We start from the raw sequence: 26517 nt of genomic DNA on the forward strand, positions 1-26517 counted from the left end.
GTGACCTGCTTCTTTTTCACTTACTAACATACTGTGAACATGTTTCTGCATCAAAAAGTAAACACCAGCTGGGTGCAGTGGCTCACACCTGTAATCCCAGCACTTTGGGAGGCCCAGGCAGGCAGATCACTTGAGGTCAGGAGTTCGACACCAGCCTGGCCAACGTGGCAAAACCCCATCTGTACCAAAAAATACAAAAAATTAGCTGGGCGTGGTGATGCGCGCCTGTAATCCCAGCTATTCGGGAGGCTGAGGTGGGAGAATCACTTGAACCCAGGAGGCAGAGGTTGCAGTGAGCAGAGATAGAGCCACTGAACTCCAGCCTAGGTGACAGAGTAAGACCCTGTCTCAAAAAAAAGCAAAACAAAACAAAACAAAAAATTGAACATCGGGCATGGTGGTTAACACCTGTAATCCCAGCACTTTGGGAGGTCGAGGCAGGCAGATAGCTTGAGCCTAGGAGTTCAAGACTAGCCTGGCCAATGTGGCGAAACCCTGTCTCTACTAAAAATAGAAAAATTATCTGGGTGTTGTGGTGTGTTCCTATAATCCTAGCTATTCAGGAGGCTGAGGTGGGAGGATCGCTTGAACCTGGGAGGCGGAGGTTGCAGTGAGCCAAGATCATGCCACTCACTGCATTCCAGCCTGGGTGACAAAGTGAGACCCTGTCTCAAAAAACAAAACACCTATATCTTGACTTGTCACAGCCTCACAGTGGTCCCTGGTATGGAAGAGCCATTGCTTGTTGGTTTTTTTTTTTATGTTGCTCCTCATTTTGTTTTGTTTAAATTGAGGTAAAACTCACATAAAAATATTAGGTTGGTGCAGCCGGGCACAGTGGCTGACGCCTGTAATCCCAGCACTTTGGGAGGCTGAGGCATGTGGATCACCTGAGGTCAGAGGTTTAAGACCAGTTTGGTTAACATGGTGAAACCCCATCTCAACTAAAAAGACAAATCTGGGTGTGGTGGTGGGCACCTGTAGCCCCAGCTACTTGGAAGGCTGAGGCAGGAGAATCGCTTGAGCCCGGGAGGCGGAGGTTGCAGTGAGCCAAGATCATGCCACTGCACTCCAGCCTGGGCAACAAGAGCAAAACTCCATCTCAAAGGGAAAAAAAAAAAAAAAAAACCAAGGTTAGGTTGGTGCAAAAGTAATTGCAGTTTTTGCCATTACTTTCAATGGCTAAAACTGCAAACACTTTTGCACTAACATGATACACTGAACTTTTTAAAAAAATTTTATTTATTTATTTGAGACAGAGTCTCGCTCTATTGCCCAGGCCAGAGTGCAATGGTGCAATTTCGGCTCACTGCAACCTCTGCCTCCCAAGTTCAAGGGATTCTCCTTCCTCAGCCTCCTGAGTAGCTGGGATTACAGGTGTGCACCATCAAGACCTGCTAATTTTGTATTTTTAGTAGAGACGGGGCTTCACCATGTTGGCCAGGCTGGTCTCCAACTCCTGACCTCAGGTGACCTGCCTGCCTTGCCCTCCCAAAGTGCTGGGATTACAGGCATGAGCCACCACACCTGGCCCAATGAACTATTTGAGAGTGTATGATTCAGTGGTATTTAGTACATTCACAATGCTGTGCAACTACCACCTCTACTTAGGTCCAGAATATTTTCATTGCCTCAAAAGGAAACCCCAACCTGCCTTCCATCAGGAGAAAAGCACTAATCTGGAAACCACTAATCTGCTTTCTTTTTTTTTTTTTTTGAGACGGAGTCTCGCTGTGTCGCCCAGGCTGGAGTGCAGTGGCCAGATCTCAGCTCACTGCAAGCTCCGCCTCCCGGGTTTACGCCATTCTCCTGCCTCAGCCTCCCCAGCAGCTGGGACTACAGGCGCCCACCACCACGCCCGGCTAGTTTTTTGTATTTTTTTTAGTAGAGACGGGGTTTTGCCATGTTAGCCAGGATGGTCTCGATCTCCTGACCTCGTGATCCGCCCGTCTCGGCCTCCCAAAGTGCTGGGATTACAGCCTTGAGCCACCGCGCCCGGACCACTAATCTGCTTTCTGTCTCTATGGATTTGCCTCTTCTAGATACTTCATGTAAATGGAATCAGACAATATGTGGCCTTTTGTGTCTGGCTTCTTTCCTTTCGTGTAATGTTTCAAGATTCATCCATGGGAGCACACGGATCCATGAGTGCTTCATTCCTTTTTATGGCTCGATAATATTCCACTGTATTGATAATGCTCTATTTTGTTTATCCAGTCATCTGTTGATGGGCATGAGTGTGGTTTGCACCTTTTGGCTATTGTGAACACAGTTGCCGTGAACATTGAGGTACGAGCATATGTTGAGTGCCTGTTTTGGGTTCTCTTGGTATATACCTGGGAGCGGAATTTCTGGTTCCTATGGTAACTCTATGTGTCACATTTTGAGGAACCTTGAACTGTTTTCCATAGCAGCTGCGCCATTTTTTATTCCCATCAACAAAGTACAATGGCTCCAGTTTCTCCACATCCTTGCCAACTCTCCTTGCTAATTTTTTTTTTTTTTTTTTTTTTTTTTTTTTGACACAGAGTTTCACTCTTGCCACCCAGGCTGGAGTACAATGGCATGATCTCGGCTCACTGCAACCTCTGCCTCCCTGGTTCAAGCAATTCTCCTGCCTCAGCCTCCCGAGTATCTGGGATTACAGGCACCTGCCACCACGCCTGGCTAATTTTTGTATTTTTAGTAGAGACGGGGGTTTCACTATGTTGGCCAGGCTGGTCTCAAACTCCTGACCTCCAGTGATCTGCCTGCCTCAGGCTCACAAAGTGCCGGAACTACAGGCGTGACCCACCACACCCAGCCAGAGACAGGGCCTTCAAAGAGTTGATGATGTTAAAACAAGGCTGTCGGGGTGGGCCCTGATCCAATCTGACTGGTGTCCTTCTAAGTAGAGGAAACTTGGACGCACAAAGAGACAGCAGGGATGCACAAGCACAGAGGAAAGAGCTTGTGAGGACACGACGAGCAGGCAGCCATCTGCAAGCCACAGAGAGAGGCCTCAGGAGAAACCAAACCTGTTGAACTTTGATCTTGGACTTCCAACCACCAGAGCTGTGAGAACAGAAAATTTCTGTTGTATGAGCCACGCGGTCTGTGGGATTGTATTATGACAACCCTGGGAAACGAAACAGTCCTCTCAGCTTGTTCACCATCTGATGTGTTTCCCGCATATGCCCAGCCCCACAGTCCGCCCTTCCTTTGTCAGGGATCTGAGGTGTGCAGAGCCCCACACCTGTGCCGGTCAGCAGCTGCCATGTAGACAGTGGGACCCTGATGCTGTACAGAAGGTCCCTGGAAGCAGGTGGCCCCTCTCAGGATGTGTAGAACACAGCAAAGGCTTTAATTATTTCTTTTTAAATACAGAAGCCCGGGTCCCACCTGCAGAGGTTTGGGTGTAATTGGTGTGGGGTGTGCGCTTCTCGCGGGGATTGGTTGCCAAGCTTCCCAGGTGATCTGAGTAGAGCCAAAGTTAAGAATTGATCCTGGACCAGGTGAGCCAGCTCACACCTATGATCCCAGCACTTTAGGGGGCCAAAGCAGGAGGGTCCCTTGAGTCCAGGAGTGCAAGACCAGCCTGGGAAATATGAGTCTCATAGCGAGATCATGCAGCTACCGCGAGCCATGATGGTGCCAACGCACGCCAGCCTGAGCAACATGGTGAGACCCCATTTCCACTAAAAATCAAAAAAATTGTTCGGCATGGTGGCACGCACCTATAGTCCCAGCTACTCAGGAGGCCGAGGTAGGAGGATCGCTTGAACCCAGGAAGTTGAGGCTGCAGTGAGCCATGAATGCACCACTGCACTCCAGCCTGGGTGACAGAGCAAGACTCTATCTCAAAAAAACAAAAAAAAAAAAACAAGAATCAACCCAAACCTCCAGGCCCCTCAGCTGGAAAGGCCAAGGGAATCCATCGGGGTACAGCCCAAGGCTCTGAGTCCAGGAAAGGATGGGGTAGTTTGTAGGGCACAGGTCCTTCTGCCTCTGGCCTGGTTCCTGCCTAGCTTTGCCAAGAGGGGTCAGTTCAGGTCTCTCACGGGAGGGATCAGCAGCCCCTCACTCTTCAATGATCACATTCAAAATCTACGTGGGGAGTTGTGTTGAGATCTCAAAGGGGAGAAGGAGGAAGCCTCCGTGCACTCCAGGGGAAACAGGAGACCCTCGACCTTGTTCCATCTCCCCTTCCTTCCCACCCCAGACCCGAGCAGCTGCAGCATTCCACTCCACGCCCGGCAGGCACGGGGTCTGGTTAGGATTCCGTTTCTTGGGAGAGACGGACCATGGGACTGCATCCTGGTTTTCAGGGGCTCGGGGCACCTAACTCTACCACCCCCGCTGTGGGGGCCGAGGCAAGGCTCGCCCGCAGACACGGGCTTGTGTGTGTTCTGTTCCTGGAAGACACGCACCGCCACCGAGTCGCTGGGCTTTCAACTCAGCTGTGTTTCCTCCTGCAGATGAACCCAAACGCAGGCTTTGGATTCAGCCGAGCCAGCTGGGGCACCGGCCTCCCACTGGCATCTGTGTGACTTTGGGCAATTCTCTTGACCTGTCTGAGCTTCGGTTTTCAGTCTCTCTGAAATGGGAGGAACCAACGAGGCCAGCGTCTCAATTTCTGGACTCAACCCTTGGACATCTTAAGTGGGTGAGTCCTTTCCTTTCTGGCTGCAGTGAGTTGGAGCTGGGCTTCTGTTACTTGCAACCAGCAGAGCTGAGTGCAGGCGGGATGCTCTCTGAAAACGGTTGTGGAAATGAAGCTTGTGAGCTTTAACCAGGGTGGGACTCAGAGGGCTCCTGCGGTATCAGGCTGTTCCCCACTCCACACCCAGGAAAGGGCAAAGTCCAGTGACCCCTTGCATTCTGGCTTCAAGTCCCTGGACATAGCACAATAAGAATAGCTTCCATTGACGGAGCCCACTAGGCCATTGTTGACGCTTCCCCGAACTCTCCAAGTGGGCTGTTGCCATCTCTACCCGCTAAGCAGACTCGGGAGGTGGCTGAGCTGCAATTCTTGCTAAGAGACCGCAGAGGTCCAGAAATGGATTAATCATCATCTTTGGGTCATCATGGTTCTCATTATTGAGCCATGCTGCTTTACGTGTTTGCTTTTAAGATTTTTTTGTGTTTTTTTTTTTTTTTTTAAGAAATGAGGTCTCCCTCTGTTACCCTGCTGGAGTACAGTGACACGATCCTAGTTCACTGCAATCTCAGACTCCTGGGCTCAAGCAATCCCCTGACCTCAGCCTCCCGAGGAGCTGGGACTACAGGTGTATACCACCACACTCAGCTAATTATTTTAAGTTTTGTAGAGACGGGGGTCTCACCATGTTGCCCAGGCTGGTCTTGAACTCCTGGGCTCAAGCGATCCTCCTGCCTCAGCCTCCCAAAGTGCTGCCAGCCTACTATTTTTAACAAAATAATGGATACCCATGAAATCACCAGAAAAATCTAGTAGAATGCTGACAATACCTGTCTGTTTTCAGGTGTTTCTCCCCAACTCCTAAAATTTGTGTAAATTTTGCTTAAAAAATAATAATAAGCCGGGCATGGTGGCTCACACGTGTAATCCCAGCCCTTTGGGAAGCCAAGGTGGGTGGATCACCCTGAGGTCAGGAGTTCGAGACCAGCCTGGCCAACATGGTGAAACCCCATCTCTACTAAAAATACAAAGATTAGCCAGGCGTGGTGGTGTGTGCTGATAATCCCAGCTACTCGGGTGGCTGAGGCAGGAGAATCGCTTGAACCCAGGTGGCGGAGGTTGCAGTGGGCCGAGATCTTGCCACTGCACTCCAGTCTGGGTAACAGAGCGAGATTCTGTCTCAGAATAATCATCATCATCATCATAGGCCAGGCACCATGGCTTACACCTGTCATCCCAGCACTTTGGGAGGCCAAGGGAGGAGAACTGCTTGAGCCCAGGAGTTCGAGACCAGCCTGGACAACATAGTGAGACCTTGTCTCTAAAACAGATAAAATAATAGTATTTATATATTACATATATATGTAATAATTATATATTACTTATAAATATGTCCACACTATGTATTTATAGATTTGATTGCTTTTGTACTCTATGAAAATGACATTTAATGTTTTGATAACAGGAGTCATCCTTGTGGTTGCGTGTGGCTGTAGTTTATTCAGCTTTCACCGCTACATAACATTCAAGTGTGTGAATAAACCACAGTTGATTTTTCCATTCTCTCTTCAGTGGGCATCGGGTTGTATTCAGCTTTTTACTGTCATAATTAGTGCTACTACCAACACTCTTGTACAGGATCATGTAGTTCGAGGCTACCTGAAAATGAACTTGCTGGGCCAAAGGCTATGTGAATAATCAACATTACAAGATATTGCCAAGCCAAGGCCGGGTGGAGTGGCTCACGCCTGTAGTCTCAGCACTTTGGGATACTGATGCAGGAGGAGCACTGGAGCCCAGGAGTTCAAAACTAGCTTGGGCAACACGGTGACACCCTGTCTCTAAAGAAAAGAAAATAATAAAAATTTTAAAATTAAAACAACTTTTCAAAAGATATTGCCAAACCATAGTCCAAAACTATTGGCCAATTGATAATCATACCAGAAATCTGTGAGTGATCTGGTTAATCTATGTGCTTTCCAGCTCTTAGTATTGGCCAAGTTGTTCATTTTTGCAATAAAATGGGTGTGAATGGTATTATGGTATCCCCACTTTTTTTTTTTTTTTTTTTTTTTTTGAGATGGAATTTCACTCTTGCTGCCCAGGCTGCAGTGCAATGACGTGATGTTGGCTCACTGCAACCTCCACCTCCCGGGTTCAAGCAATTCTCCTGCCTCAGCCTCCCAAGCATCTGGGATTGTGGGTGCCTACCACCATGCCCTGCTAATTTTTGTATTTTTAGTAGAGATGGGGTTTCACCACGTTGGTCAGGCTGGTCTCGAACTCCTGACCTCAGGTGATCCGCCTGTCTCAGCCTCCCAAATGCTGGGATTACAGGGGTGAGCCACCGCACCTGGCCTCTCATTTGATCTTGATGTGCATTTCTCTGATTAACGAGGTTGAGTATCTCTTCATGTTCATTGACCATTTATGAAATGCCTGTTCATGTCTCTTGCCCACCTTTTTTTTGTCCTTTTCTTATTGATTTCAAGGTGTTCTTTATATATTATATGTTATTTGTCAATTATATGTATTGAAAATATCTTCTCCAGCTTAGCAGCTTGTCATTTTACTTTCTTGTTTCGTTTTGGTTTTTGAAACAGGATCTCGCTCTGTTGCCCAGGCTGCAGCCATGACCATGACTCACTGCAGCCTTGACCTCCCAGGCACAAGTGATCCTCCCACCTCAGCCTCTCTACTAGCTGGGACTGTAGGTCTGTGCACCATGCCCAGCTAATTTTTATATTTTTTGTAGAGATGGGGTTTCACCATGTTGCCCAGGCTAATCTTGAACTCAAGCGATCCACCTGCCTCAGCCTCCCCAAATGCTGGGTTACAGGCGTGAGCCACTGCACCCAGGCCATTTTACTTTCTTCATTTTGTCTTTTGATTAAAACAAAATCTTAATTTTAATATAATAAAATGTGTGATTATTTTATTTCATGGTTAGTGCTTTTTTCTTTTTGGTCTTGTGTAACAAATCCTTTCTTACCCAAGGTCAGAAAGATACTCATAGATATTTTCTATAATTTTTAACATTTTGCTTTTGACATTTGAGTCGTTAATCCATCAGGAGTTGACTTTTGTGTATTTTGTGAAATAAAAATCCAGTTTCCTTTTGGAAATGAAGAAAATTAGTATGGAAAATATAGATAGGCTGGGCATGGTGGCTCATGTTGTAATCCCAGCCCTTTGTGAGGCCAAGGCAGGCAGATCAGCTGAATTAAACCTTTTTTCTTTATAAATTACCTAGTCTCAGGCAGTTCTTCATAGCAGTGTGAAAATGGGCTAATACATCTATATACACATAACCACCTTATATTCCTTACGGATCTACCATGCCACCTCTGTTATACGTCAAAGTCATACATGTGAGGGTCTGTTTGTTTTCTTTGTTGTTGTTGTTGTTGTTGTTGTTGTTTCTGAGACGGAGTCTCACTCTGTCGCCCAGCTGGAGTGCAGTGGTGTGATCTCAGCTCATGGCAACCTCCACCTCCCAGGTTCAAGTGATTCTCCTGCCTCAGCCTCCCGAGTAGCTAGGATTACAGGCACCTGCCACCATGCCTGGCTAATTTTTGTATTTTTAGTAGAGACGGGGTTTCACCACATTGGCCAGGCTTGTCTGGAACTCCTGCCCTCAAGTGATCCATCTACGTTGGCCTCCCAAAGTGCTGGGACTACAGGCTTGAGCCACTGCGCCCGGCCATGTGAAGATCTGTTTCTGGACTCTCTGTTCTATTCTATTCATTATTTATTGTTGCTCAAGTGTCGTGCTGTTTTAATTCCATAGCTTTAAAAGTCCTAATATCAGATGGGACAGATCCTCTTTGGTCGTCGTCTTCTGGAGTATCTTGGTCCTTTGGTCTGTCGTATAACTTTTAGAATCGCTGATCAAATTCTACAAAATTCTTATTGGGGATTTGATTGGAACTGCATTGAGTCTCTAGATCAGTTTATGAAGAACTGACATCTCTGTAATACCAGGCTTTCCTGTCCTTAAGAATGGGTTATCTCAGCCGGGCGTGGTGGCTCATGCCTATAATCCCAGCACTGTGGGAGGCCAAGGTGGGTGGATCACGGGGTCAGGAGTTCAAGACCAGCCTGGCCAAGATGGTGAAACCCCGTCTCTACTAAAAATACAAAAAAATTAGCCAGGCATGGCGGCAGGCACCTGTAATCCCAGCTACTCAGGGGGTTGAGGCAGAGAATTGATTGAACCCAGGAGGCGGAGGTATAATTGCCTGCCTAATTCTTGCCTACATTTCATTATACTTATTCTTAAGTACTTATTATAATTTTCGTACTCTTGTGAACATTATCCTTTTTTCCCAAGGACATTTTCCAGTTGTTTCTTCCCAGTATATATAGAAATGCAATTAGTTTTTGTATATTTTTCTTATATCTAGGTATCTTGCTAAACTCTCCCTTTGGGGTTCCATATAGCTGGTGGTATCTGAAAATAATGTGTTTTATTTTCTCTTTCCCAATCCTTATGTTTCTAATTTATTTTTTCTAGTCTTAATGTTAGAGTGGAAGCTCCAATACTCTCTGTTGAACAGAAGTAATAATAGCAAACAGAACATTCTTGTTTCCAGTCTCAGAGGGAATGCTGCTAATGTTTGTCCTCCCATTTCTGACTTGCCAAGAGGCTTAATCACAAATTTATGTTGAACTTCTAAAAATACTTCCTCAGCATCTATTAAAATGATCCTGTAGTTTTTCCTCCTTTCATCAGTTAATACGATAAGCATCACTGATAGACTTTCCTTTTTTTTTTTTTTTTTTTTTGAGACGGAGTCTCGCTCTGTCGCCCAGGCTGTAGTGCAGTTGCACCATCACAGCTCACTGCAGCCTCAAACTCCTTGACTCAAATGTTCCCCCCACCTCAGCCTCCCAAGTAGCTAGGGTTACAGGAGCACGCCACCCCTCCAGGCTTTTTTTTTTTTTCAGTTTTTTAGAGACAGGGGTTTCACTGTGTTGCCTGGGCTGGTCTCAAACTCCTGGCCTCAAGCAATCCTCCCACCTCAGCATCCCAAAGTGCTGGGATTACTTGGTGTGAACCTCCATGCCTGGCCCCACCCTTTCTATTATTGATAATGGTTTTAAAGTATAAGACAACTTTGCCTAATATCAAAACATATATATTTATATATATATATATGAACAGATAGACTAGGTGTGGGATTACACACAGATAGACTAGGTGTGGGATTTATATATATATATGAACAGATAGACTAGGTGTGGGATTACACACCTGTAATCCCAGCACTTTGAGAGGTTGAAATGGGCAGATCACTTAAGCTCAAAAGTTGGAGACCAGCCTGGGCAACATGGCAACACGATGTCTCTGAAAATTATTTTTAACCTTTTTGGATCCTTAAATTTTTGGTGAGCTCTCTTTTTGTGTGTGTGCAGATCTCTTTTAAGCTTCATCAATCTGGATTTTTTTCTCACCCAGTCTCAGAATCTCTTTATTTATTGATCTGCAGACAGGGTCTCAGTCTGCCACCCAGGCTGGAGTGCAATGGTGCAATCACAGCTCACTGCAGCCTCCACCTCCCACTTCAGTCCCGTAAGTGGCTGGGACGACAGGCATGCACCAGCATGCCTGGCTAATTTGGGGGCTTTTTGTTTGTTTTGTTTTGTTTGAGATAGGGTCTACTTCTGTCACTCAGGCTGGAGTGCAGTAGCATGACACAGCTCACTGCAACTTCTGCCTCCTGGGCTCAAGCAATCCTCCCGTCTTGCCTCCCACATAGCTGAGACTATAGGCATGCGCCACCACACCCAGCTAATTTTTGCAATTTTTGTAGAGATGGTATTTTGCCATGTTGCCTAGGCTGGTCTCAAACTCGTGAGCTCAAGCAATTAACCTGCCTCAGCCTCCCAAAGTGCTGGGATTACAGGCGTGAGCCACAGTACCCAGCCAGTTTTTTGGTTTTTGTTTTGAGACAGGGTCTCGCTCTGTCACCCAGGCTGGAGTGCAGTGGCACAATCTCGGCTCACTGCAGCCTCGACTTCCCGGGCTCAGGTGATTCTCCCACCTCAGCCTCTTGAGTAGCCGGGATCACAGACACACGCCACCACACCCACCACGCCTATGGCGGTGTTGCTGTGGGAACCTGGCCTCTGACCTCCCGGTACGCTGATACCTGCCAGGCCAGACCAGTCTCCTCCTCTCGGGACCTTTGGTTGGCCACTGCCCTGGGCCCAGATCCCACCTCTGTGCCCAGCACCTGACCACTCACGCTTTCTTCTTCAGCCACTGTGGAGCGGCTCACATTTCTTGATTTATCTCTTGTCTGAATCGGGAAGGGAGCCATTTCCATGAACTCTCCTTTCCATAAGACCAACAATGCTTCAAAAACTGTGCTCATCTAGGGTCAGGTGTAGGGAGCAGGCGTGTCCCTTCTGGCTCCCACAGTCATAACTCAAAAGCTGAGGCCCCTCAAGCACTGAAATCTGAACCACTCATGTGCACCTGGAAGCCCATGCCCCTCTGCTGTTTCCCAGGCTTCTCATCGTTGGGTGACTCTGCCGTGACACCTCAGGGACTGGTGATGGGTCGGGATCTGCTTCCCCGCAAGCTGAGTGGCGTGGCTGGCTTTGTATCTAGAGTCCTCCTGGTCCCCCTCAAAAGCTTCCCTGCACCAGCCTTGCTGCCAGGCCCTCAGGAGCATAGGGTGCTGTGGCCTCTGCGTGCCTCACTGGACCGAGCCAGCACCACCTTCCCCGTCTGCTGCTTCTGGTTTACCAAGGGCTGGAAAGGCAAGGCCCCAGGCTGGAGGGTTTGTGCAAAGGGAAGTGGAGTCCACACAGGGCCTGGCAAACTCCTCTGTGATCAAGTGGACCTTGGAGAGCATGGACCTTGGACCACTGGCTTTGATGTTGCTTAGCACAGGCTGCTCTTTGCATCTTGATTTGGCCATGGGTGGTTCATGAATCCATTTGAAGGCATGAAAATGTGGTGCCTAAAAATGCACGTGTTGAAGTCAAACAGCATGGGATCCAGCCCTGTTCTTCTGCTTAGGCCGGTGTGACCCTAGACAAGCGATTACGTTCATCTAAGCCTCGGTTTCTTCAGCTGTACCATGGGAATAACAACTGTATCTTGTTCCCAGAGCGCTGATGAGGATTGAGTGTGCTTATCCGTGTAAAGAGACTGGCTACGCCTGCTGTTTGTTTATTTATTTATTTATTGAGATAGGGTCTCACTATGTCACCCAGGCTGGAGTGCAGTGACGCAATCTCAGCTCACTGCAACCTCCGCCTCCTGAGCTCAAGTGATCCTCCAACCTCAGCCTCCCAAGTAGCTGGGACCACAGACATGCGCCACCATGCCAGCTCATTTGTTGTATTTTTGGTAAAGATGGGTTTTTGACATGTTGCCCAGGCAGGTGGCAAACTCCTGAGCTCAAGCAATCCGCCCACCTCGGTCTCCCAAAGTGCTGGGATTACAGGCATGAGGCACCATGCCTGGCCACCTGCTGTTTAATTAGTGCTAACTGTGTGTGTGTGAGTGTGTGTGTGTGCGCGTATGTGGCCCACAGACAGTTTCAGCTGTGCCCAGCAGGGCCAGGCTCTACACGAAGCCCTTTACACACACTGCCACATGAAGAAGGAGCTTCCATTATCTATCATTAAGGATGAGAAAATTGAGACTCAGCAAGGCTTACTGACTTTTCCAGTATCCAACCCAGCTACCTGATTTGTGTCTCCAAACCCTCAGCCACCCGCTACCAAGCCTGACTCATCAAGTATCGCACGAGGGAAATGGATTTTCCACAAAATAAGAAAGCACAGGCTGTGCAGTGGCTCACACCTATAATCTCAGCACTTTGGGAGGCCGAGGAGGGTGGATCACGAGGTCAGGAGATCGAGACCATCCTAGCCAACATGATGAAACCCTGTCTCTACTAAAAATACAAAAATTACCCAGGCGTGTTGGTGTGCACCTGTAGTCTCAGCTACTCGGGAGGCTGAGGCAGGAGAATGGCTTAAACCCTGGAGGTGGAGGTTGCAGTGAGCCGAGACTACGCCACTGCACTCCAGCCTGGTGATGGAGTGAGACTCCGTCTCAAAAAAAAAAAAAAAGAAAAAAAAGAAAACCCAAGGCTTTAGGCCTGCATTCTGGTTCGTTTATTCCTTCACCAGCTGGAGCTCTCCCCTGTGGCAGGTGCTGGCTGAGCCTGGGGAGACCAGGCCACACGGGACGGTGCTTTGAGACCCTCCCCAGAAGAATCCTCTAGCCTCTGGCTAAACCCCCAGCCACTTTTACCAGTCACGTCCTGGCTTCTGGGAGCAAACATGAGCTCTCTTGGCTTCCTAAGAATCAGTTGTCCCTGTCCCCACCTACCCTCAACCCCAGCGCGGGAGGGGTGGGGTCCCCTCCTGAGAAGGGTCACATTCTAGGCCTGAGGGCGGCCAGGCCAGCCCAGTGGTGTTTTTTCAAGCTGCCTGAAGAAACAAGCGCAGCATCTGTCCTTCCTGCTGTGATAATCCTCTTCCTGCCCCTGCGCCCCCTCCTCACTTGGCCGGAAGCGTCAGGCCTTCTCTTCCCCTCCTTACAAGGGAGGCCTGGGCTGGAATGTGTCCCTTGATAACGGGGCTCGTGAGGGGCTTGGCATAGAATGGGCTGCCTGCTGTGGGCTCTCAGACACATGTGGGACTGACTGATAAGGGCCCTGCCAGCCTTCTGCGCTGAGGTCCCACTTGACAAGCTATGGGCAGGATTTGAAGAGGGGGTCAGTGTTCACAGAGTCCCCTGGAATCCATCAAATGTGCAGGGAGCAGACCGGGCGCAATAGCTCATGCCTGTAATCCCAGCACTTTGGGAGGCTGAGGTGGGTGGATCACCAGAGGTCAGGAGTTCAAGACCAGCCTTGCCAACATGGTGAAACCCCATCTCTACTAAAAATACGAAAAGTAGCCAGGTGTGGTGGTGCACGCCTGTAGTCCCAGCTACTCGGGAGGCTGAGGTGGGAGAATTGCTTGAACCCGGGAGGTGGAGGTTGCAGTGAGCTGAGATCATGCCACTGCACTCCAGCCTGGTGACAGAGCGAGACTCCGTCTCAAAAACAAAAAAAAATTGTTCAGCGAGCACAGCCTTGGGCGGACCCTGTGTGTGCGTGGGGGTGGGAGTAAGGGGAGGGAGACCCAGTCACTGTCCCCAGGGGCTCACGGAGTAAGGACCCCCGGGGTCAAGGACTTGAAAAGAGGAATTTGCTAGGTACAAAGTTTTGTTTTGTTTTGTTTTTGAGACAGGATCTCACTCTGTCACCCAGGCAGGAGTGCAGTGACACAATCATGGCTCACTGCAGCCTCTACTTCCTGGGCTCAAGCGATCCTCCTGCCTCAGCCTCCAGGGTAGCTGGAACTATAGGCATGCACCACCATGCCTGGCTAATTTATTAATTTTTTATAGAGACAGGGGGGTCTCACCTACCCAGGCTGGTCTCAAACTCCTGGGCTCAGGTGATCCTCCCACCTCAGCCTCCCAAAGTCCTGGGATTACAGGCGTGAGCCAGTGCGCCCGGCCTGAAGTTACTTCACTCACCCATTAATTGCTTTGACGAATCCTACAGATGTCACACTGAATGAGTCTAGAATGAAGGTGAAAGAATCAGGGTTCAGGTATCAGCCAGGCCCAGATTCGAGGCATGGCTCCATTCCTTAGTGGCAGGTGACCTGCCGTGTGAGACTCCATTTCCTCATTTGTAAAATGAGAAGAATCTGTCGGCCAGGCGTGGTGACTCACGCCTGTAATCCCAGCACTTTGGGAGGCCGAGGTGAGCAAATCACCTGAGGTCAGGAGTTCGAGACCAGCCTGGCCATCATGGTGAAACCCCATCTCTACTAAAACTACAGAAATTGGCCGGGCATGGTGGCAGGCGCCTGTAATCCCAGCTACTTGGGAGGCTGAGGCAGGAGAATCGCTTGAACCTGAAAGGCAGAGGTTGCAGTGGGCCCACTGAATTCCAGCCTGGGTGACAAGAGCAAAACTCTGTCTAAAAAATAAAAAATAAAAAGAGGAGAAACAAGTACCTACCTCAAAGGCACCTCATGAGGATTTGGGGAGATGGCATGCATATTGCACGCAAAATGGGCTTGGGGCCTGGGAAGCCCTCAGTAAATGTTTTGTTTTGTTTTTAGATGGTGTCTTTCTCTGTCACCCAAGCTGGAGTGCAATGGTGTGACCTCAGCTCACTGCAACTTCCGCCTGCTGTGTTCAAGTGATTCTCCTGCCTTAGCCTCCCAAGTAGCTGAGATTACAGGCCCCCACCAGCATGCCCAACTAATTTCTGTATTTTTAGTAGAAACGGGGTTTCACCATGTTAGCCAGGCTGGTCTTGAACTCCTGATCTCAAGTGATCCACCCACCTTGGCCTTCCAAAGTGCTGGGATTATAGGCACAAGCCACCGCGCCCAGGCTGTAAATGTTTGTTTTTGTTTTTTTTTTGAGACAGAGTCTCACTCTATCGCCCAGGCTGGAGTGCAGTGGTGCAGTCTCAGCTCACTGCAACCTCTGCCTCTCGGGTTCAAGTGATTCTCCTGCCTCAGCCTCCCAAGTAGCTGGGACTACACGCGCGTACCACCACGCCCGACTAATTTTTTGTATTTTTTTTTTTTTTTTTTTTTTGAGAGGGAGTCTCGCTTTGTCGCCCAGGCTGGAGTGCAGTGGCCGGATCCCAGCTCACTGCAAGCTCCGCCTCCCGGGTTCACGCCATTCTCCTGCCTCAGCCTCCCGAGTAGCTGGGACCACAGGCGCCCGCCACCACACCCGGCTAATTTTTTGTATTTTTTTAGTAGAGACGGGGTTTCACCGTGTTAGCCAGGATGGTCTCGATCTCCTGACCTTGTGATCCGCCCATCTCGGCCTCCCAAAGCGCTGGGATTACAGGCTTGAGCCACCGCGCCTGGCCAGTTTTTTGTATTTTTAATAGAGATGGGGTTTCACCGTGTTAGCCAGGATGATCTAGATCTCCTGACCTTGTGATCCACCCTCCTCGGCCTGCCAAAGTGCTGGGATTACAGGTGTGAGCCACCGCGCCCAGCCCTGTAAATGGTTTTTAAACCATGACACTGGCTCCCAGTGCTTTGGGAGGCCAACGAGGAAGGATCCCTTGAGCCCAGGAGTTCAAGACAAGACTGGGCAACAAAGCAAGACCCTGTCTCCAAAACAAAAACAAAAACAAAAAAAAACAACACAAAAACTATGACTGCTGGAATCCCGAGGGCCCGGAGATGAAGAAGTGCTCTCCCCTCCACCTGCCTCTGCAGGGCTATGTGTGGGTTGGGAGCAGCCGTGAGGGCAGTGTCTGGGGACACAGAGCAGCTTCCTGGAACCTGGGCTGGGAAGGAGGTGCAAGGGGCAGAGCCGGGAGCAGGGGAGCCTCTCTCCTGGGGCCCCGGGCTTTTGTGCACGTGCTTCATTCCGTCCTCTGCAGACCGGCCCCCTCTGCTGTCATAGCTGCCCCTCATGGATCCCTCACCCCAAGTCCAGTTTCTCTTCCGGATAGTCAGGGCCCACCCCATGTGACCAGCGTCTCCCGGACCCAATTCCAAATGGCCAGGAGAGCTGAAACCCAGACCTTGCTTGTGTCCAGCCCTGGCCGAGCCCACTCAGCTGCGGCTGCTGGCGGGGGCCTGTGGGTGCACGCAGTGAGCTCTGTAAGAGAGGGGCTGGGTTGGCCGGGCGCGGTGGCTCAAGCCTGTCATCCCAGCACTTTGGGAGGCCGAGGCGGGTGGATCACGAGGTCAGGAGATCGAGACCATCCTGGCTAACATGGTGAAACCCCGTCTCTACTAAAAATACAAAAAACTAGCCGGGCGTGGTGGCGGGCGCCTGTAGTCCCAGCTACTCGGAGGAGGCTGAGAGGCAGGAAGAATAAGTGAACCGGGGAGGTGGAGCTTATGGTGAGCGAGATCCCAGCCACCACTCAGCCTGAAGCTGACAAGGCTGAGAGGACTCCGTCTCAAAAAAAAAAGAGAGGGGGCTGGGCCCGAGAAAAACTGGGCGTGGGCCCATGTGTAGCAGGCCCACAAAAAGAAACCTGGGCAAGGCACAGTGGTTCATGCCTGTAATTGTAGGCCGAGGCAGGAGGATCACCTGAGGTCAGGAGTTTGAGAACAGCCTGGCCAAAATAAAGTAGAAAACCATCTCAGGGAGTAGGGGTTGTTGGGGTTGGGGTGGGGGCTGAGGCAGGAGAATTGCTTGAACTCAGGAGACGGAGGTAACAGTGAGCCAAGATCATGCCACTGCACTCCAGCCTCAGCAACAGAGTGAGATTCTGTCTCAAAAAAAAAAAAAAAAAAAAGCATTTTCTAGAAGGACAGCTCTTTCTTCTTCGCATACATCAAACCGTTTAGGAACACTGTCTAATTACAGCTGGGGCAGGACAGTTCTTGTCTCCATTTCACAGTGGGGGGAAGTGCTTTACCCCAGGCCACGTGGCAACTCAGGCCTGCAGGGCCCCAGCCAGGGGTGGGCAGTGCCGGTGGGAGGGAGAGGGTGCCTGGGGAGTTAAGAATATCCCGGCAGTGCTTAGCCTCTGGGTCTTGTGATGCCGAAACTCAAGAGCCCCCTGACTCAGCAGGATATTAATAAGCCTGGCCGGTTCCCAGGGGCCGGCTCTGCCAGGGGCTGGAACAGAAGGACTCCTAGTCCCGCAACCCGGATCCCACCTCCCCATGGCAACACAGCCCCACCCCTACGCCTTCTCCAGGAGCCCCCTAGCAGCCAATGTGGGGGAGCCCCCCAATCCATTGCTGAGCGTATTGGGCAAATCTCACTGAGCTGAAGGGACCTAGAAGGGATCCAGGAGGAAAGACAGAGCCAAGCAGCCTGGGAGAGGGGAGGGGTTTGAGCAGCCAACAGTGTGGGCTTTGGGGCTGAGTTGCCGCCCTGGCTCTCCCATTTCTAAGGTGCTCATTTGGGACAAATCTAACAACACTAAGCCTTGGTTTCTTTCCCCTTCCTTCCTTCCTTCCTTCCTTCCTTCCTTCCTTCCTTCATCCTTCCTTCCTTCCTTCCTTCGTCCGTCCTTCCTTCCTTCCTGCCTTCGTCCGTCCTTCCTTCCTTCCTTCCTTCCTCTTTTCTTTTCTCCTCCTTCCCTCCCTCCCTCAGTCTCTCTCTTCCCTTTTTTTTCTTTTCTTTTCTCTTCTCTTCTCTTCTTTTCTTTTCTTTTTGAAACAAGGTCTCACTCTGTCACCCAGGCTGGAACACAGTAGCATAATCACAGCTCACTGCAGCCTTGACCTCCCAGGCTCAAGCAATCCTCCCACATCAGCCTCCTGAGTAGCTGGGACTACTCAGGCCTGTGCCACCACACCCAGCTAATGTTTGTATTTGTTTTTGTAGACACGGGGGTCTCACTGTGTCGCCCAGGCTGGCCTCAACTCCTGCACTGAAGCCATCCTCTGGCCTTGGCCTCCCAAAGTGCTGGGACTACAGGCGTGAGCCACACGCTGCTCGGCCTGAGCCTTGGTTTTTTCTTTTCTTTTCTTTCTCTTTTTCTTTTTTGAGACAGAGTCTTGCTCTGTTGCCCAGGCTGGAGTGTAGTGGTTCGACCTCGGCTCACTGCAACGTCTGCCTCCCGGATTCAAGCGATTCTTATGCCTCAGCCTAAGACGGGATTTCTCTCTATTTTTAGTAGAGATGGGGTTTCACCATGTTGGCCAGGCGGGTCCTTGACTTCTTAATGTGTAAAGTGGGGATAGTAATGGTACTTCATTTCTGGTTTTGCTATGAGGACCCAATGAGGCAGTTGTCCCGAAGCGCAATTCTTGGGGGCCCTCGCTGTCCAGGCTGGTCTCAGTGGACCCGGCTGTCAGGGCCACTCTCGGCTGAGTTTCTGTCCTACAGCGCTCTCTCGTGGGAAAGGGTGGTCATTGCAGGGGCATCCAACCCAGGTGGCCAGGAAGCTTTCCTATTCCAAATTGGAGTCCAAAATGTGGCCTTTCTGATCAAGTTATATTCATGACCCTTACTACGTATGCACCAGCATGGTACGGTGAAGGAGGATAAAGAGAAAGGAGACCTACTCCCTTCCCTTTGGAAGCTCAAAGGACAGCACTGCCTGGTTTGGGCATCAATGCCTGGTTGACCAGCCTGGCCAACATGGTGAAATCTCGTCTCTACTAAAAACATAAAAATTAGCCAGGCCTAACACGGTGAAACCCCGTCTCTACTAAAAAATACAAAAAGAAAGAAAAAACTAGCCGGGCGAGGTGGTGGGCGCCTGTAGTCCCAGCTACTCGGGAGGCTGAGGCAGGAGAATGGCGTAAACCCGGGAGGCGGAGCTTGCAGTGAGCCGAGATCCGGCCACCGCACTCCAGCCTGGGCGACAGAGAGAAACTCCATCTCAAAAAAAAAAAAAATTAGCCAGTCATGGTGGTGCACGCCTGTAATCCCAGCTACTTGGGAAGCTGAGGCAGAAGAATCACTGGAACCTGAGAGACAGAGGTTTCAGTGAGCCGAGACCCCACCACTGCACTCCAGCTTGGGCAACAGAGCAGTCCAGTCTGGGTCCTGGTCCTGCCCTCTCCCTCTCCGACCTGCACAAGCCACACCCTCCCTGAGTTCCAGAGTCCTCCTCTGTAGACAGGATCACAAAACCTTCCGGTGGTAAGAGCTACGGAGAGGAGCTAGGAAGAGTCAGCAGGAGGCTTGTGTTTGAGATGCGGTGGCCAGGGAACCCACCTTTGAGGAAATACCCAAAGCAGTGAGGGAGAGATCTTTGCAGAGACCTGGAAGGCCAGCAAAGGCCTGTCCCAGTTCAAGGAAGAGCGAAAGGTCAGTGGGGCCAGCGCAGAGTGATGGGGGCAGGAGGAGATGAGGGGAGAGGGGCTGTGTGTCACGATCATTGCGGTAGGACGTATAATGAGGGGCCCTAGCCCAGGTGGCCAGGGAGGCCTCCCAGAGCAAGGGGTGTCCAAGCTTCGGCATGGCAGAGGGGCAGGAGAGTTCAGAAGACCTGATCCCAGTGTGGCTCCAACACTAACGCCCTCTGTGGTCCAAGATCAGCCCACAAATCCTGGGCTCAGTTTCCTCATCTGCAACCTGAGGGACCTGGCCTAGCTGCAGCCCCTCTTTCTATAATCTGACACCTGCCTCTGGGGCCAGCGCTCCAGCCTGACTGCGTCATGCACAGGGGCCCCCAGCTACCTCAGGGTAGGGGGCATTCGTGAAAGGCCCTCATGCCCTCCAGTCCAGCTTTTTGCATCCCCTGGGCCTCAGCTAGGTGTGTGAGTGGAGTAGGGACAGCATCAGATCTTTTGCCCTGGGGAAGGCCTTCAGCAAAGGCCCCAGGATCTGAGACCTTACTGTGCTCACTGCTACCAAGTTATCTTTGCTTATAGGCTGTTAAGGGGTGAACTGTGTTTCCCCCAAAAAATATGTTGATGTTTTAACCTCCAGTCCTTCAGAATGTGACCTCATGTGGTCTTTACTGAGATAACTGGGTTAAGATGAGTGGTTTGTATTTCTCCACATCCTTTCCAGTACCTATTGTTTCCTGACTTTTTTTTTTTTTTTTTTTTTGAGACGGAGTCTGGCTCCGTCGCCCAGGCTGGAGTGCAGTGGCCGGATCTCAGCTCACTGCAAGCTCCGTCTCCCGGGTTTACGCCATTCTCCTGGCTCAGCCTCCCGAGTAGCTTGGACTACAGGCGCCCACCACCTCGCCCGGCTAGTTTTTTTTGTATTTTTTTTTAGTAGAGACGGGTTTTCACCGTGTTAGCCAGGATGGTCTCAATCTCCTGACCTTGTGATCCGCCCATCTCGGCCTCCCAAAGTGCTGGGATTACAGGCTTGAGCCACCACGCCCGGCCTGTTTCCTGACTTTTTAATGATCACCATTCTAACTGGTGTGAGATGGTATCTCACTGTGATTTTGATTTGCATTTCTCTGATGGTCAGTGATGAGCATTTTTTCATGTGTCTGTTGGCTGCATAAATGTCTTCTTTTGAGAAGTGTCTATTCATATCCTTCACCCACTTTTTGATGTTTTTTTTTTCATTTTTTCTTGTAAATTTGTTTAAATTCTTTGTAGATTCTGGATATCAGCCCTTTGTCAGATGGGTAGATTAACCCACTGCAGTGGTTCACACCTGTAATCCCAATATTTTAGGAGGCTGAAGTGGGAGGAGCCCAGGAGTTAGAGATCAGCCTGAGCAACACAGGAAGACTCTGTCTCAATAACAACAAAAAATTAGCCGGGTGTGGTGGCACCACATGCCATAGTCCCAGACACTCCAAAGGCTGAGGCAGGAGGATCACTTGAGCCCAGGAGTTTGATGCTGCGGTGAGCTAGGATCACACCACTGCACTCCAGCCTGGGCGACAGACTAAGACCCCATCTCAAAAATATGAAATTAAAATCAAAAGGTGGGGGCAGGAATACTGGCTCATGCCTGTAGTCCCAGCACTTTGGGATGCCAAGGCAAGTGGATCACTTGAGGTCAGGAGTTCGAGACCAGCCTGGCCAACATGGTGAAATCTCATCTCTACTAAAAATATAAAAATTAGCCAGGAATGGTGGTGCACGCCTGTAATCCCAGCTACTTGGGAAGCTGAGGCAGAAGAATCACTTGAACCTGGGAGGCAGAGGTTGCAGTGAGCCGAGATCATGCCACTTCACTCCAGCTTGGGCAACAGAGCAAGACTCTGTCTCAAAATAAATAAATACATAAAATAAAATAGAAAGGAGAAATGGACACACACAGAAGACATGCGGAGGGAAAGAGGGAAAGCAATGTGAACACACAGAGAGAAAGCCAGGTGCAGTGGCTCTGTAATCCTAGCACTTTGGGAGGCTAAGGCGGGTGGATCACCTGAGCCCAGGGGTTCGAGACCAGCCTGGGCAACATGGTGAAACCCCATCTCTACTAAATACAAAAATTAGCCAGGCGTGGTGGTGCATGCCCGTAATCCCAGCTACTTGGGAGGCTGAGGCAGGAGAATTGCTTGAACCTGGGAAGCGGAGGTTACAGTGAGCTGTGATTGCACCACTGCACTCCAGCCTGGGTGACAGAGCTCTGTCTCAAAAGAAAGAGAGGAAGGGAGGAAGGGAGGGAGGGAGGAAGGAGGAAGGGAGGGAGGGAAGAAGGAAGGAAGGAAGGAAGGGAGGGAGGGAGGGAGGAAAGAAAAGAAAAGAAAGAAGACACAGGGAGAAGATAGGCTCTGTGAAGAGGGAGGACAGAAGTGACTCCGCCACACGCCAAGGAACACTGGAGGATGCTGGAGGCTGGAGAGAGACATGGGCAGGAGGATTCCCAGCGCCTTCAGATGCAGCATGGCCCTGTCCACGCCCTCACTTTGGACCTCAGGCCTCCAGAACTTTGAGGCAGAACATTTCTGTGTTATAAGCCGCCAGTTTGTGACATGTTGTTACCACAGCCCTGAGAAATTACGCCACAGTTCTTCCAGTGTGCCAAAGACAGGAGATTTAAAGCTAAATAAGTTCATGTGCCAGTGCTGCTTTCCTTTTTTAACACTTTATTTATTTAAAATTTTTTTTTTTGACGGTAGCGGTGGCTCAAACCTATATTCAACACTTTGGGAGGTGAGACGGATCCGGTCGGGAGATGGGGCCATCCGCAGCTGCTTGGTGAGCCGCAATGCTCTGCTAAAATGCAAAGGCCTGGCGAGTAGGGGGTGGTGAGCCTGTGGTCAGCTGCCGGGAGGCTGAGGCAGGAAGAGGCCGGCAGGGAGGCGGGCTGCGGTGAGCTGAGATCCGTGCTGCACTCCAGCCTGGTAGAGGCGAGATAAAGTCTCCAGCATTACCATTTAGCCCGGCGAAATCCTAAACTGGAAATGCAATGCGCTGCAATCTCCCTCCCTGCGCTCACCCTAAATTCCTCCATCTCCTCCATGCTGGGTTCCTAGCGCCAACCCTCGCCAACTATTATTGTTGGTAGAGACGAGGGATTTCACTGTGGGCCGTCGAGACAGATCTCGATCTCTGACTGCTCGATCGCCCGCCTCGGCCTCCAGAAATGCTGGGATTGCTTGCATGAGCCACGGCATCTCAACCCACTTTATTTTTATTTGTTTATTTTTAAGCCATGCTTTTTAAGTTATGGTGCAATATTGCACCAGCGTGCGGAGTTTACATTTTATAGGTACATGTGCCATGTTGGTTTGCACCCATTAACTCGTCATTTTACATTAGGTATCTCTAATGCTATCCCTCTAGCCAACTTGCATGACGGGCCCCGGTGTGTGATGTTTTACACTCCTGTGTCCGTGACCTCATTGTTTCCAGTTCCCTTATGAGTGGAGGCATATAGTGTTAATTTCTATCCTTACGATAGATTTTATACTCAGAATAATGGATTTCAACTTCATCATATCCCTGCAAAAGGACATGAACTCATCCCTTTTTGGCTGCATAGTATTCCGTAGGTATATATGGCCACATTTTCTTAATGCAGTCTATCATTTGATGGACATTTGGGTTGGTTCAAAGTCTTTTGCTATTGAATATTGCCTCAATAAACTATGCATTATTGCATGTGTCTTTATAGTAGCATGATTTTACAGTCAGCTGAGTATGCACCCGGTAATGGGATCACTTTCAAGGTCCAGAATATTATTTCTGGTTCTACAGATCTGGCGAGGGAATGGCCATTGTCTTCCACAATGGATTTGAACTAGTTACACTCCCACCAACAGCGTAAAAGTATTCCTATTCTCCACATCCCTTTCCAGTACCTGTCTTTCCTGACTTTAATAATCCATATTCACTAGTGTAAAGATAGTATCATTGTGGTTTTGATTTGCATTTCTCTGATGGTCAGTGATGAGCATTTTTCATGTGTCTGTTGGCTGCATAAATGTCTTCTTTTTGAAAGTGTCTATTCATATCCTTCACTTTTTGATAGGTTTTTCATTTTCTTGTAAATTTGTTTAAATTATTTATGGAATTCTGGATAATAGCCCTTTGTCAATTCTGGTAGATTGCAGAAATTTTCTCTCCCATTCTGTGGGTTACCTGTTCAGTCTGATGGTAGTTTCTTTGCTTGTGCAGAGCTCTTTGGTTTAATTAAGATCCCGTTTGTCTATTTTGGCTTTTGTTGCCAGTACTTTTGGTGTTTTAGTCATGAAGTCCTTGCCCATGCCTATGTCCTGAATGGTATTGCCTAGGTTTTCTTCTAGAGGTTTTATGGTTTTAGGCCTAACATTTAAGAAGTCTTCAATCCATCAGCAGATTAATTTTTGTATAAGATTGTAAGAGGGATCCAGTTTCAGCTTTCTACATATGGCTGTAGTCAGTTTTTCCCAGCACCCTTTATTAAAATGGGAAATCCTTTCCCCATTTCTTGTTTTTGTCAGGTTTTGTCAAGATCAGATGGTTTGTAGATGTGGTATTTATTTCTGAGGGCTCTGTTCTGTTCCATTTGAATTTATATCTGTTTTGAATTGCAGTACCATGCTGTTTTAGTTACTGTAGCCTTAATTATAGTTTGAAGTCAAGTGGTGATGCCTCCAGCTTTGTTCTTTTGGCAAGATTGTCTTGGCAATGCAGGCTCTTTTGGTTCCATATGAACTTTAAAGTAGTTTTTTCCAATTCTGTGAAATGGTGGTAGCTTGATGGGGATGGCGTGAATCTATAAATTACCTTGGGCAGTATGGCTGTTTTCATGATATTGATTATTCCCATCCATCGCAGAGCATAAAATATTCTTCCATTTATTTGTATCCCCTCTTTTATTTCGATTAAACGACATTGGTTTGTGCTCATGAGGGGCGCTATCCTGGTAAAATTTGGATTCCTGGGTATTTTATTCGCTTTTGGAAACCGATTTGTGAATGGGGTTCAATCATGAGATTTGAAGCCTCCGTTTGTCTGTTATTGGTGTATAAGAATGCTTGTGATTTTTTGCACATTGATTTGTATCCTGAGACTTTGCTGAGATTGCTTACCAGCTTAAGGAGATTTTAGGCTGAGACTTGATAGGATTTTCTAATACGCAATCATGTCATCTGCAAACAAGGGACAATTTGGCTTCACGTCTTTTCTAATTGAATACCCTTTATTTCTTTCTCCTACCCTGATTACCCTGTAGAACACAACACTATGAATAAGGTAGGTAGAGGCATCCTGGCAATGCCAATTTTCAAAGGGAATGCACTTCCAGTTTTACCCATTCAGTATGATATTGGCTGTGGATTTGTCATAAATATCTCTTATTATTTTGAGATACATCCCATCAGTACCTGGTTTATTGAGAGTTTTTAGCATGAAAGGCTGTTGAATTTTGTTGAAGGCCTTTCCTGCATCTATTGAGATAATCATGTGGTTTTTGTCTTTGGTTCTGTTTATGTGATGGATTACGTTTATTGATTTGTGTATGTTGAACCAGCCTTGCATCCCAGGGATGAAGCCAACTTGATCGTTCGTGGTGGATAAGCTTTTTGATGTGCTGCTGGATTTGGTTTGTTAGTATTTTACTGAGGATTTTCACATCAATGTTCATCAGGGATATTGATCTAAAATTCTCTTTTTTGTTGTTGTTGTGTCTCTGCCAGGCTTTGGTATCAGAATGATGCTGGCCTCGTAAAATGAGTCAGAGAGGATTACCTCTTTTTCTATTGATTGGAATAGTTTCAGAAGGAATGATACCAGCTCCTCTTTGTACCTCTGGTAAAATTCAGCCATGAATCTGTCTGGGTCTGGACTTTTTTCGGTTGGTAGGCTATTAACTATTGCCTCAATTTCAGAGCCTGTTATTGTTCTATTCAGGGATTCAACTTCTCCTGATTTAGTCTTGGGGGGTGTATGTGTCCAGGAATTTATCCATTTCTTCTAGATTTTCTAGTTTATTTGCATAGAGCTGTTTATAGTATTCTCTGATGGTAGTTTGTATTTCTGTGGGATCGGTGGTGATATCCCCTTTATTATTTTTTATTGTGTCCATTTGATTCTTCTCTCTTTTCTTCTTTATTAGTCTAGATAGCGGTCTATCAATTTTGTTGACCTTTTCAAAAAACCAGCTCCTGGATTCATTTATTTTTTGAAGGGTTTTTTGTGTCTCTATCTCCTTCAGTTCTGCTCTGATCTTAGTGATTTCTTGCCTTCTGCTAGCTTTTGAATTTGGTTGCTCTTGCTTCTCTAGTTCTTTTAATTGTGATGTTAGGGTGTCGATTTTAGATTTTTCCTGCTTTTTTTGTGGGCATTTAGTGCTATAAATTTCCCTCTACACACTGCTTTAAACGTGTCCCAGAGATTCTGGTACGTTGTGTCTTTGTTCTCATTGGTTTCAAAGAACATCTTTATTTCTGCCTTCATTTCGTTATTTACCCAGTAGTCTTTCAGAAGCAGGTTGTTCAGTTTCCATGTAGTTGTGCGGTTTTGAGTACGTTTCTTAATCCTGAGTTCTAATTTGTTGGCACTGTGGCCTGAGAGACAGTTTGATATGATTTCTGCTCTTTTACATTTGCTGAGGAGTGCTTTACTTCCAACTACGTGGTCAGTTTTGGAGTAAGTGCGACATGGTGCTGAGAAGAATGTCTATTCTGTTGATTTGGGGTGGAGAGTTCTGTAGATGTTTATTAGGTCCGCTTGGCACAGAGCTGAGTTCAAGTCCTGGATATCCTTGTTAACCTTCTGTCTTGTTGATCTATCTAATGTTGACAGTGGGATGTTAAAGTCTTCCATTATTATTGTGTGGGAATCTAAGTCTCTTTGTAGGTCTCTAAGGACTTGCTTTATGAATCTGGGTGTTCCTATATTGGGTGCATATATATTTAGGATAGTTAGCTCTTCTTGTTGAATTGATCCCTTTACCATTATGTAATGGCCTTCTTTGTCTCTTTTGATTTTTGTTGGTTTAAAGTCTGTTTTATCAGAGACTAGGATTGCAACCCCCTGCT

Source organism: Papio anubis, chromosome 13 (genome assembly GCF_008728515.1).
Source record: "Papio anubis isolate 15944 chromosome 13, Panubis1.0, whole genome shotgun sequence".
In the NCBI taxonomy this organism is placed as follows: domain Eukaryota; kingdom Metazoa; phylum Chordata; class Mammalia; order Primates; family Cercopithecidae; genus Papio; species Papio anubis.